Source organism: Octodon degus, unplaced genomic scaffold (assembly GCF_000260255.1).
Source record: "Octodon degus isolate 3935 unplaced genomic scaffold, OctDeg1.0 scaffold00105, whole genome shotgun sequence".
Lineage (NCBI taxonomy): Eukaryota > Metazoa > Chordata > Mammalia > Rodentia > Octodontidae > Octodon > Octodon degus.
Genome location: NW_004524681.1, coordinates 834,987 through 846,091, shown reverse-complemented (window position 1 = coordinate 846,091; position 11,105 = coordinate 834,987). Strand labels below are relative to the sequence as shown.

The 11,105-nt window shown below is 50.5% G+C and overlaps 1 pseudogene; it reads left to right on the top strand.

The window, feature by feature from the left end:
• Nucleotides 1-6,553: 6,553 nt before the first annotated feature.
• On the top strand, nt 6,554-7,658 carry LOC101590231 (annotated as a pseudogene).
• Nucleotides 7,659-11,105: the final 3,447 nt, after the last annotated feature.

The following is an 11,105-nucleotide window of genomic DNA, read 5'->3' as shown; positions in this document are numbered from 1 at the left end:
AAGGGGACCTGTGGGAGGCTCAATAACTCCAGGCCTCCAATCCTATTGCAAGTGGGTTTCCGGGTTCCTCCTCCCCTACCTCTGATGAGCTGAGTTCCTAGTTCTTACCCCACCTATCTCCCATAAGTCTCCTGCTATGCCCAGGAGGTGGGACTTCCTGTCACAGCCCGGTTGCCTAGTTACTCGCGCCTTTTACCTGCCGAGGTCATTTCCCTGTGACTCCACTGTATATACCCAGCACCTCCCCTGAGTAAACGAGACTTGATCAGAATCCTGTCTTGTCTCCATTTCTCACATCTCCTGTCCTTTGTCCCCTCCTCGATTCCCCGCACCTCTCCCAGGTGACCTTCGCTGGCTTGGGACAATGCCCCTGTGACAGCCACTATCAAAACAGCAGAAAATAACAAACTTTGGTGAAGATGTGGAAACGGACTGTGTGTGCTCTGCTGGGAATCAAAGTGGTGCTGCTGCCGCGGAAAACAGCTCAGCGCGTCTAGAAACAACCAAAGTGGAATCCCCACAGGACCCTCGAATCCCCCTGAGACCAGAGAAGACGCACGCGTGCATGTGTGTGTGTGTGTGTGTGTGCGCGCGAACGGTGCTGCCCTCCATGGTCAGGAAGTGCAGGCAGTCGGGTGTGATCAGACACGCAGCATATTACCCAGCCAGCCACGGAAGGATGCCGACACAGCCACGGCAGGGACACCGCGAGGATTCCACACAAAGTGAAATGCCAGCCACCAAGAGGAAAGCGCTGCAGATCGCAGAGCAGCCACAGACGTAGAAAGAGAGAGGAACCACAGTCACCCCGACAGGGGCAGGGGCATGTTTCACATGGGCAGGCTGAGTCGTGCAAGGCGGAAACGTTCTGAGACCAGCTGCACACAGTGGGAGTGTATCTAACTGTGTGCTTGGAAATGGTTAAGACAGGGCTTGCCCGTGAGCCAGCCCTGGGGAGGCTGAGGCAGAGCATCGCTGCGAGTTCAAGGCCAGCCTGAGCTCCATAGCAAGACTCTCTCTCAAACACATTTTTTAAGGGCCGGGGAGATGGCTCAGTAGAATAAGCACTTCCCTGCTAAGCGCAAGGGCCTGAGTTCAAACCCCGGTTCTGCCAAAAAAAAATTAAAAGTAAGGTGAAAGAAACAAAGAAATAGTTAAGATATTATATAAGATATTATATGCATCTTGACACAAATAAAAATTTTAAAAAATTTAACTTGAAATTATATATTTCATATATGAAAACATTCATCTATAGGGTTGTGTGCAAGCATAAGTTTAGTTTCTTTTTTATCACTAAGAAAGCATCCAGTCACCTAAGTCACAGTGCAAGCAAACTGTCCTTTGCATCTGTTCCCAGCAGGTTTCAAAGCAGTGAGAGCTGGAGCTCTCTGGACAAGTCCCCTGAGCATGCGAGAGCTCTCCTAGAGCTTTCTGACCATCCAGGGCCTCTGCGACTTTGTAGAGATACAGTGTTGCCAGTCAGAAAGCTGAAGTCACCTCAGGCGTCTTTAGTCCTTTTGTTCTAGATTTTATTTTCATAGGTTAAATTTCCTGTGCCACCGCATAGTCCCGCTAGCAACGGAAGAGGCGCGTTCTCTCCGTCACCCCAGCCCGCGTTGCGTGCGGTTGCTGTTTCTGGCGTTCCCCACGCTGGTCTTTCACCGTGGCTCTGAGCTGCATCACCCTCCCTGCTGATGGTGGTGGACATCTTCCCACGTGCTCTCTGGATCCTCTGGTAAAGCGTCTCCGTCTTACCACCTACCTTACCAACTATAACATTTGCTGGAGTCTCAGAACCAAAAATGCCTAGCTATGAACAAAATGAACACATGCATACAAATTATGTCCTAACGGGCAGTATGTGGTTAAACAAAGAAGTGAAAATAAGGCCACGTACAGTCTCTCCATGATTACAGACAACTAACCCCTCTGCCGACAGGTGACTGTGCCCGCTGTGCCCCGGGCCAGACCTACCAGCCTGGCAGCATCTGCAGGTGTTGGGGCCTGGAGCCAGCCCCCGAACACATATGCCAGCCGCAGCCACTGTCAGCCTGCAGCAGAGAGGAATCCCTGAGCATTTAGAGGAAGCATTGTTTCTGCAGATCCTGGCCAACTTCCCAAGACACCAGCAGGAACTGTGACCAGGATATTTTTTTTTTCAGAGGGAAAAGGTCTACAAGGTGTTCAGGGTCTTACTACTAGGTCAGACTCATAGTGATCCACCTGTTTACAGCCTCCCAAGAGCTGGGATTATAGGCGGGCACCACCACACCCAGTCTCAATTGCTGTCTCAGTGCACCCTGGGGGCAGGGCTGGCTCGGCAGGCTCAGGGATCAAAGCCCTGGCCCCTGCACCTGTCTGCAGGCACTTTAATCCACTGAGCTATTTGGCCAGCCCAATGTGACCAGGATTACAGAGAAGTCTGCCAGCCTTAGTGTGGATTTCCATGGAAGAAGTGTGTACAAAATCAGCTTCCTCCTCTGAATTAAAAATGCAAAAAGTGGGCTGGGGAGATAGCTCAGTAGAATACGCACTTGCCTGGCAAGCGCAAGGGCTTGAGTTCAATCCCCAGTTCTGCAAAAATAAATAAAGAATAAAAGTTAAATTAAATTAATTGATGTTCCCTCACTCTGAGGTAGGCTGCAGACCTAGAAATGATCGTGAAAACTGCACTGCATCCCGCTGAATAAAGGAAATCCCTGGAGACAACCCAAGGTGGCCTGAGAAAACATTGGTTTATTTTCTCCAAAGAACTCCTGGGCTCTCTTTCATCGACATCCCCAGCCACGCTGGAGAGCAGGAGCACACTGAACCCCGGGTTGCCCTCGCCCTCCAGACCCCGCATGCCTCTGCCTCACTGGACTCACCCTGGCCTGCCCCGAAATCTCCCCACTGCAGCCTGCACCAGCGTCCCCGAGGTCTATCTCCCACACCACAGCCTGTACCAGGGTCCCTGAGGTCCCGTCTCCCACACCACGGCCTGTACCAGGGTCCCCTAGGTCATGTCTCCTGCACCGCGGCCTGAGCCAACGTCCCTGAGGTCCAGTGTCCTACACTGCAGCCTGAGCCAGCGTCCCCGGGGTCCCGTCTCCCACACCGCGGCCTGAGCCAGTGTCCCCAAGGTCCCGTCTCCCACACCGTGGCCTGAGCCAGGGTCCCCGAGGTCCAGGGTCTTCCCTTGGCTGTGGCTTGTCAGTCTCACACCTTCCCCATCTGCGCACTGCTGGGGAGTTGTCCTCACTCACTGCCTGAGTGGAAGCCCCCCCATGTCCACGCTCTGCAGCTGCAGAGTCTTCCTTCCAATCATTCTTAAGAATTGCGGGCCTCCTGTCGGTGCCTTCGGTTTCCCACTAGGCACATGAGGTTGCTGGGGGAGGCTGCTCCCCATTAGGCGCCCACATCCGGGTCACCATGTGTCAGCGCCACGCGGTCCTCGCCCTTGGGCAGCACACGGCAGCCCTGGCCGGGAAGTTGTGTGTTGGACCACAGCAGGGTAAGGGTATAGGAGAGGAAAGAGGCTCCAGCTGGGCTGCAGAGAGCAGGGCGCCCACGGTCAGGCTGCAGGGCCAGCCGCTCGGCTCAGGGGCAGCTAGGTGACACCGACGCAGCCGGGGACATGGTAGCCACTCTGCCCAGCTGCCCAGCTTGGTCTCTTCTCCCCCATCTTGGTCCCATCCCTTTACGGGCAGCTCCGCACCAACACTCCACCTGCAGCCTCAGCCCCCAGGGGGCCCGGTGGAAGACGTCACGCGTGGAGTGAGTCCGCAGCCTCAGGGGGACGAGTCTAAGCAAAAGCCTCCCAGGAAGGGAGCCCCGTCCATTGGCTGGACACTTCCCACACAGCAGCCTCGGAGGACAGACGTGGGCCCGTGTGGGGCCTGGAGACTCAGAGCTGCAGGGCGCCGAGGGCTGGGGAGAAGGCAAGGGCCCGGGCGAGGTGGGGACCCTCTCAAGACTGCCTGCGTCCACTCGCAGACAAACTGCACTGGGTACTGCTGTCAAGGCCACCGTGCTGGCCTAAGTCCCCAAGACCGAATGCTGGCTCTGCGGAGGGTGGACCCAGTCTGCCGCGCGACAGCAGCACTGGGACTGGACAGGAGCCTGCGCTGCTCACGGCCATCTGCACAGTCTGAAGGGCTGGTGAGGCCGGACCTGCTGCAGTGTCGCTCACTGTCATCTGCTGTTGAAGAAAATCAGTGTTGATGACAGCTCCCAGGAAATGTCGAGTACACAATAACTGCGATGTATCGGGCTTCTGCTTACACTGGAAGAAGACAAGAAACTCGCTTCCTGCTGGGCGCGGACTGCAGGGCGCAGCCCCAGCCTGCGTGGTGATGCCAGCCTGCGAGGGACCGGGCGCCCCCGGGAGACCACACACCCCTGTCCCCGTCAGCTCCAGGGGCCTGGCCCGAGACAGTGAGTGCACCCTTCAGCCTCACGGCGAGATAGCACAGCTCTCCTCCCCGCAGCCTCACCCGCGCCTCCTCTTCTATCCACGCAACGGGCGCCCTGGCTGTCGCAATGTCCTCCTCGGAGCCCACCCAGGCCACGTCACGCTCCAGGGGGCCACTGTGGAGACCAGCACCTTCCCGAGCAGGCCGGTCACCCCCACCCCCGCCCCTGCTGGCCCTCCAGGACCAGGTAGGCAGAAAGCAGCCTTCTCCTCACCGTCCATGTTTCACAGAAGAAAAAGGGAAGCTAAATACGTATGTACACACAGATATGCACACGCATGTGCTGCTGTGCTATAACACGGAAATTCATAGATCTCTTATTTTACACACAAGAAACTAATAAAAGGAGGAGAGGCGTTCCGGGAACCCCCAGACCCAGTCCTAGCCAGGCCCGGTTTTATAAACAAGTGCAAAGCGATATGAATACTTTGATATGTATGCTAAATGTACAATACATATTAAGAACTTTTTAAAAAAAAAGGAGGAGAAAGCTGGAGAAATGCAAACAGAAGTAATTTCTGAGCACATCATCTTACACAATTTTTACCTTCAACTCATGTAGTTTTTTGAATATACAAAAATAAAATCAGCCCAGGCATGATAGCACAAGCCTATAATTGCAGCCACTTGGGAGGCTGAGGCAGGAAGATCACAAGTTTGAGCCCAGCCAGGGCAACCTAGAAGATCCTATCTCAGAATTAGGAAGGGCTGAAGGTGCAGCTCAATGTGAAGATCCTGGGTTCAATCCCCAGTACCAAACTATAATTGCAGAAGAAAGCACTCCCTGATACACAAGTAGAAACAAGTGATCTCACTTATACTTCAATGTGACAAAATTTCTACCCAAAGTGGCTTTGCATTTCAAGCAACTTGTAAATACAGTCAGATTTATTGTAGTAGATACATTAGGATTATAATTCTTAAATAGATTTATTTTAGATAAAACAAATAGGAAAGTGTTGTTATTAAGAATGAAGGGACTGCGGGATATAGCTCAGTGGCGCAGCACCTGCGTGGCAAGAGCAAGGTCCTGAGTTCAATTCCTGGTACAAAAAAAAATTTTTTCAACATGAGACACGATATGACAAAAGACACAAAGAAAATGTCAGTGATGCTCAGCTCAACTGGCCTGAGGACACCTAGCAGCTTAGTAAAGCGCACTCCCCAGGGTGGATCAGAGGCTGTCACCTTGGAGCATACCTGGTACCCCACCGCTTCTTCTCTGGCTCCTCCCTAACCCCCTGCTTCCTGACCCCACAAGGGGCGCTCTTCCCTCTACCGCACCCTTCCAAAGCCGCCAGCCATGCACTGGACCCTCAGAGCCCAGAGCCACAGCAAGCCCTGCCTTTTTCATTGTGTGCCTCAGATGTTTCCACAACAGAAGCTGACACATGCTAGAATGTTGTGTTTGCACTTCAGCTATCAGCACATCCAGGAGACAGTCCAGCTGCATAAGCACCTGCCTGGCAAGTGCAAGGTCCCGCGCTTGAGCCCTGGCACTAAATAAATAAATAAATACCCACGGTTCATGAACAAACCCCTTCCTATCTGCCCATCAAAAGGGTCAAGCAGGGCCAGTGAGATAGCTCAGCGGACTAAAGTGCCTGCTTAGGCAAGCGCAGGGACTGTGACTCGATCCGCGGCAACACATGCTGCGCCAGCCCTGCCCCGAGGGCGGGCTGAGCCAGCCACAGAGTCCGGGCCCAGTGGTGCACGCCTGCAACCCCAGCACTGGGGAGGCTGAGAACAGGAGGCTTACTATGAGTCTGAGCTGTGTAGTGAGACCCTGTAACAACCAAATACATTTTTTTTTAAAAAGTCAAACAGCAATGACCGTCCAGCTGCAACAAGGACATCTGTCCCCAGACCTTGGTTGCTGATCTTCCCCTAACATTTATACTAGGGTTTGTTGAAAAAACAGCTGAGAGCTGGAGGCTGCAGCACCCGACACTGACGGTTGCCCCCGAGCCTTGGGCCTCCTGGAGGAAACCTGCCTCCCGCTGCTGTGGGTGCCGCCGGCAGTGGCGCTCCCACTACTCTGCCTGTGAGGAGCTCCAGAGGAGCCGTTGATTTTGCTCTGAATGTTGGGAAGAGGAATGCCAAAGTCATCAGCTGAAAAAGTAGCCAGTCAGGAGAAAGATGTAGCTGGAGACTTTGAATTACCTGCTTCGAGGGTGGACTTCCTGGCTCTCTTTCTGTTCTTCCTGGCTTTTGTGCTGACCAGTGTGATGGTCTGCACCTGCTCAAAAAGTCATCGTTTCACATGCCCGGTCCAGGGTGGAGCTCAGCTGTGCGCCTGTGCAGCTCCACGACACCTTCAGACAGCCGCGCCGCGCGTGGACGGCTTGCTTACTTCTTCCACACACGCAACTGCACTTGCATTACCTGCCCTGGCCTTGCAAGGGCTGGTTTATATTGAGTATGCCTGGGAAATACTCGGCTACTGTCAAGAGCTGGAGTTTTCATTGTGTTACCTTCTTCTGCCCTATTTGTTGCTGATCATAAACCTAGTTTTCTTCAACCTAAGTTGTTTAACCACTCCTGGCACTATAACAAAAACAAATCAATTATTATTTCTTCAAGTTTATGAGTTTGATGATGTGATGTTTGCAAAGAATGTGAGCTGCTCTACTTGTGGTTTAAAGAAACCAGCTGACCCAAGCACTGCAGTGTTGTAACCGCTGTGTGCACCGTTCTGACCACCACTGTGTTGGGTAAAGAACTGCTTTGGGGCCTGGAGCACCAGGTACTTCCTCATCTGCCTCCCGACACTGAGTGTGTCAGCAGCCACCAAGGCCGTCCTGAGCGTGGCATTTCTGGTCGGCTTGGTGATGGTGTCAGATCTGAGCCAGAAACATACATTGATGACTTGGGACAGTTCCGGGCTATGGACACAGTCTTCCTCATTCAGTACCTGTTCCTGACCTTCCCAAGGATTGTCTTCTTGCTGCGCTTTGTCGTGGTGCGGAGCCTCCTCCTGGGTGGCTGCCTGTGCTTTGCTGTGTACCTGGATGCCACCAATCAGACCGTCAACGAGCGGTTCAAAGGAGACGGGCCTGGTATCAGCACTGCCCCCTGGTGGCCGGGTGCTCATCGGCCGAATCCCGAAGTTACCAGAACATTTACTCCCAGGGACCTTGGAGCAACCTCCAAGAGATCTTTCTACTTGCAGGCCCATGTTACGAGAGAAAGAGGAAATAAATGGAAAGAGTGTCGCTGTCTTTCAAATATAAAAAGAAAAAAGAAAGAACAGCTGATGGGCAAGATGGCCAAGGAAATCTTATGATATAAAAAGAAAGAAAGCAAACAAGCACCCTAAGTGTCAAAGGGACCCAGAAGCCAGCCTGGGGCCTCTATGGCCTCCAAGACAAGTGTGAGCATCAGAGACAATGGTGATGGCAGCTGTTGTAATGAACTGAAAAGACAGACACCCGCGAATCATAGTGGAATTCATGCAAGAAACATAAAGGAGATAAGAAAATGAAGTCCTCGTGTCATAATAAATGTAAAAGTGTAACCGATACCATAAAATCACATTCATGTCCCAACTGTAAATCCTGATGCATGGATCATCAACAGATACTGAAACCATTAAGTAAAAAGCCTGCACACCCAGCACTCACAAGCTGCAGAAGAGAGCCGCTCCTTCCTTACCATCAGTGCAGGCATCACCCCCGAAGCCCAGGGGCAACCTCAAGTCTACACATCTCAGACTGGATCCAATGTGCGGGGTGGGAGAGAGGCTGCGGGAGCTGGGCTGAGCCTAGCAAAGCCTCCAGGCCCAGCTTTAGATGTAGACAGGAAGGAGCTAGCACATCTCCCACAACACTGTATGACTGGGGAAATTCAGAGTTTGGAGCATTTCTCGTGACAACTGGCTTAGATTCTTCAAAATTCAATGCAAAAAAAAAAAAAAAGCCCATAAACAAATGTTCTATATTAAGAGATACTGAGTATCTATAACAATCAAAAGCAATGTGTGAAGCTCAATTGTATCCTGAGTTAAAAATAAAGACGTAAATTGCATTTCAGGGAAACTTAGAGAAAGTTGACCATGGAACTAACAAATGTAAGCATCAAGTTATATGGCTATACTAACTTAGCAGAATGATACACTTATAGAAGAAAATGCTTATGAAAGTTGTATATACTGATACAGACAGGAGTGATTTGCTCTCACACGATCCCATCAAATTTCAGACAGTGTTATAGCTTGTATCTAGATGTCCCCCCAAAGCTTCATACGCTATAACAGGGGCTTTTCAGAGGTGGCTGGGAGTAGGATGCATGACTTTGGAGTAAGGGTGTGATTACTGGGCTAGTCACTGACTGGTTTTATCGTTCTGGGTATGATAGCCACACCCTGGGTATGGTGGGGCCAACCAGTAGGCTCATAGTCTAGATGGCATAAAAGAAAAAGAGAGGCTTGGTGCTGCTGCTGCTGCTGCTCTGCTTCCTGCCTGCCCTGCCATGGACTGTTTCTCCTCCACAATGCCCCTCTGCCACGCCAGCCTGCCTGGGAGCCAGTCAGTTATGGACGGAAACCTCTGCAAACTACAATAAACCTTTCCTCCTGAACTTGGGGTGCTGGGCATTTTATCTCTGAAGCACAAAAGGTAACTAAGACAACAGGGATAATCAAATATGGCAAATACAAACAATTGTTAAATATGAGTAGAGAACATACAGTTCTTCTTTGTGCTATTCTTTCAACATTTCTGATGTTTAAATTTTTTCAGAATAAGTAAATAGGAACAAAAACAAGATTGTGGCCATGTGACCTGACCAAGGAGAAATGCCAGCAGCTCCCGGATAATCACTTCTTTTCTTGCTATAATTGTACTAGATCCAACAAACACTACTGGTGACTAAAAGTAATTATATTTGGAAAGCTGAATGGTTTGGACCTTAACTACAAAGAATTCAGAAAAACTTATTAATTTTGTCACCATTTTTTTCAGTACCAGGGATTGAACTGAGGACCTTGAGCTAGTCAGGCAAGTGCTTATTCTACTGAGCTATTTTCTCAAGCCTAAAAATTTTCCACCTTTTTTAAAATTTTGTCAAGTAATCTCCAAAGTTATATCATCCAAGAAACATTTGATTTTCTTTAAACTCAAGCTACTATCAAATATCCTTTTCTTCACTGAATTAAGTAAAGTATCTGATAAGTGTCAATGAGTCATCTGCCTCTTGCCAGAATCGAATGTGGTGGTGAATTTGCCTAAGCAACTTGCAGTTCCTATAAATACTAATAAGATTTGCTTCCTTCATTTATAATGGAAAATCATTTTGATTCTGCTAAACACAAGCACTTCCTCTGCTGCTTCGGTTTTCTTGACCCCACTGCTTTCAACACTAAATGAGCTCATATCGTGCACAGGATGCTGGAGACTCTAAGCCCACATTTGATGGATGAACACACAGACCTGTCTGGCCACAGAGTTGGTGGGTGCTAGATCAGCCTGGACTCAAGGTGTCTTATTCCCAGGACAGATGTGAGAGCTCCGCACACCTGCCACTTCCTTGCCCGTGGGCTTGGCTGTCTCTCTGGCCCAGGTGTCAGCACCGCCATCCTCCATCCGCCTCTGGTTCTGGGGCCCAGGCCACCACCTGCTGTCAGCCCATCTCACCCACACCCAGCCAGGGCCCTCACCACCCCGCCTGGACTTGCTCCTCACACCCAGGGAAGGGAGATTTCTTAGAAGCCAGGCAAGGCCTGAACACCCACATGTTTGAAATTTGTCATAAAATAAAGAAATTCTAAAACAAGTGACAACCATGATCAAATATTAACAGTTCATGCTGAAGGAATTGATTAATTGATTGGATACAGGGTCTCACTATTCCGTTCAGACTCATGGTGACCCTCCTGTCTCAGCCTGCCCAGAGCTGGGATTACAGACACGTGCAGAAGGGCCAGCACAGCACGCCCGGGGTTCCAGGCTAGCACAGCACGCAGTACCAGGCATCCAGCTTAGAGCCTTGCGCTTGCCAGGGGGGCACTTAGAGCCCTGAGCTGCCTCCCCTGCCCCGCACTGAAAGCACGACCCACAGAGAGGCACGCATAAGGCTGCAGGTGAAAGTCTTGGTCCAATCCTATCCCAGTGCTTTTTAACTAAGAGCAGAAATTATTTAAAAATAACACGTGAAGACTGTATGCATGTGACACAGAGCAAAAATCCCACCCAACTCTAAGATCTGTGGCCAGGATTCTGCTGAGCAATCGCTCATTACCTCTTCCCACCTCCCTGCCAGGAAGAAGCAGGTGGCACCCTGTTCATCTTCGTGGGCTCTGAACAGCACTGTCCCCTGCTGGCCCTGAGGCCACGGCTCACCAAGACCTCTTTCTGTGGTCATTATGACAGATACTACACATCAACATGAAGATAGGGTAAAGGAAAGGAATATTTTACATCAAAAATGTAATAACATAGATAAGAAGATAAAAATAAAAGTAGTGTGGAATACACAAACTATTCAAGCTCTCTCAAGACCAAATAGATCATTTGAATATCCTTAAATACATTAGTACAGTTGAATCCATAGTGCACAGCCTAACCAAACTAGAGACTCTTCCAGAAAATAGAAAAAAATAACTCCCTCACTCCCAAATCACTCTGTGAAGCCAGTGTTCATGCTACAGCA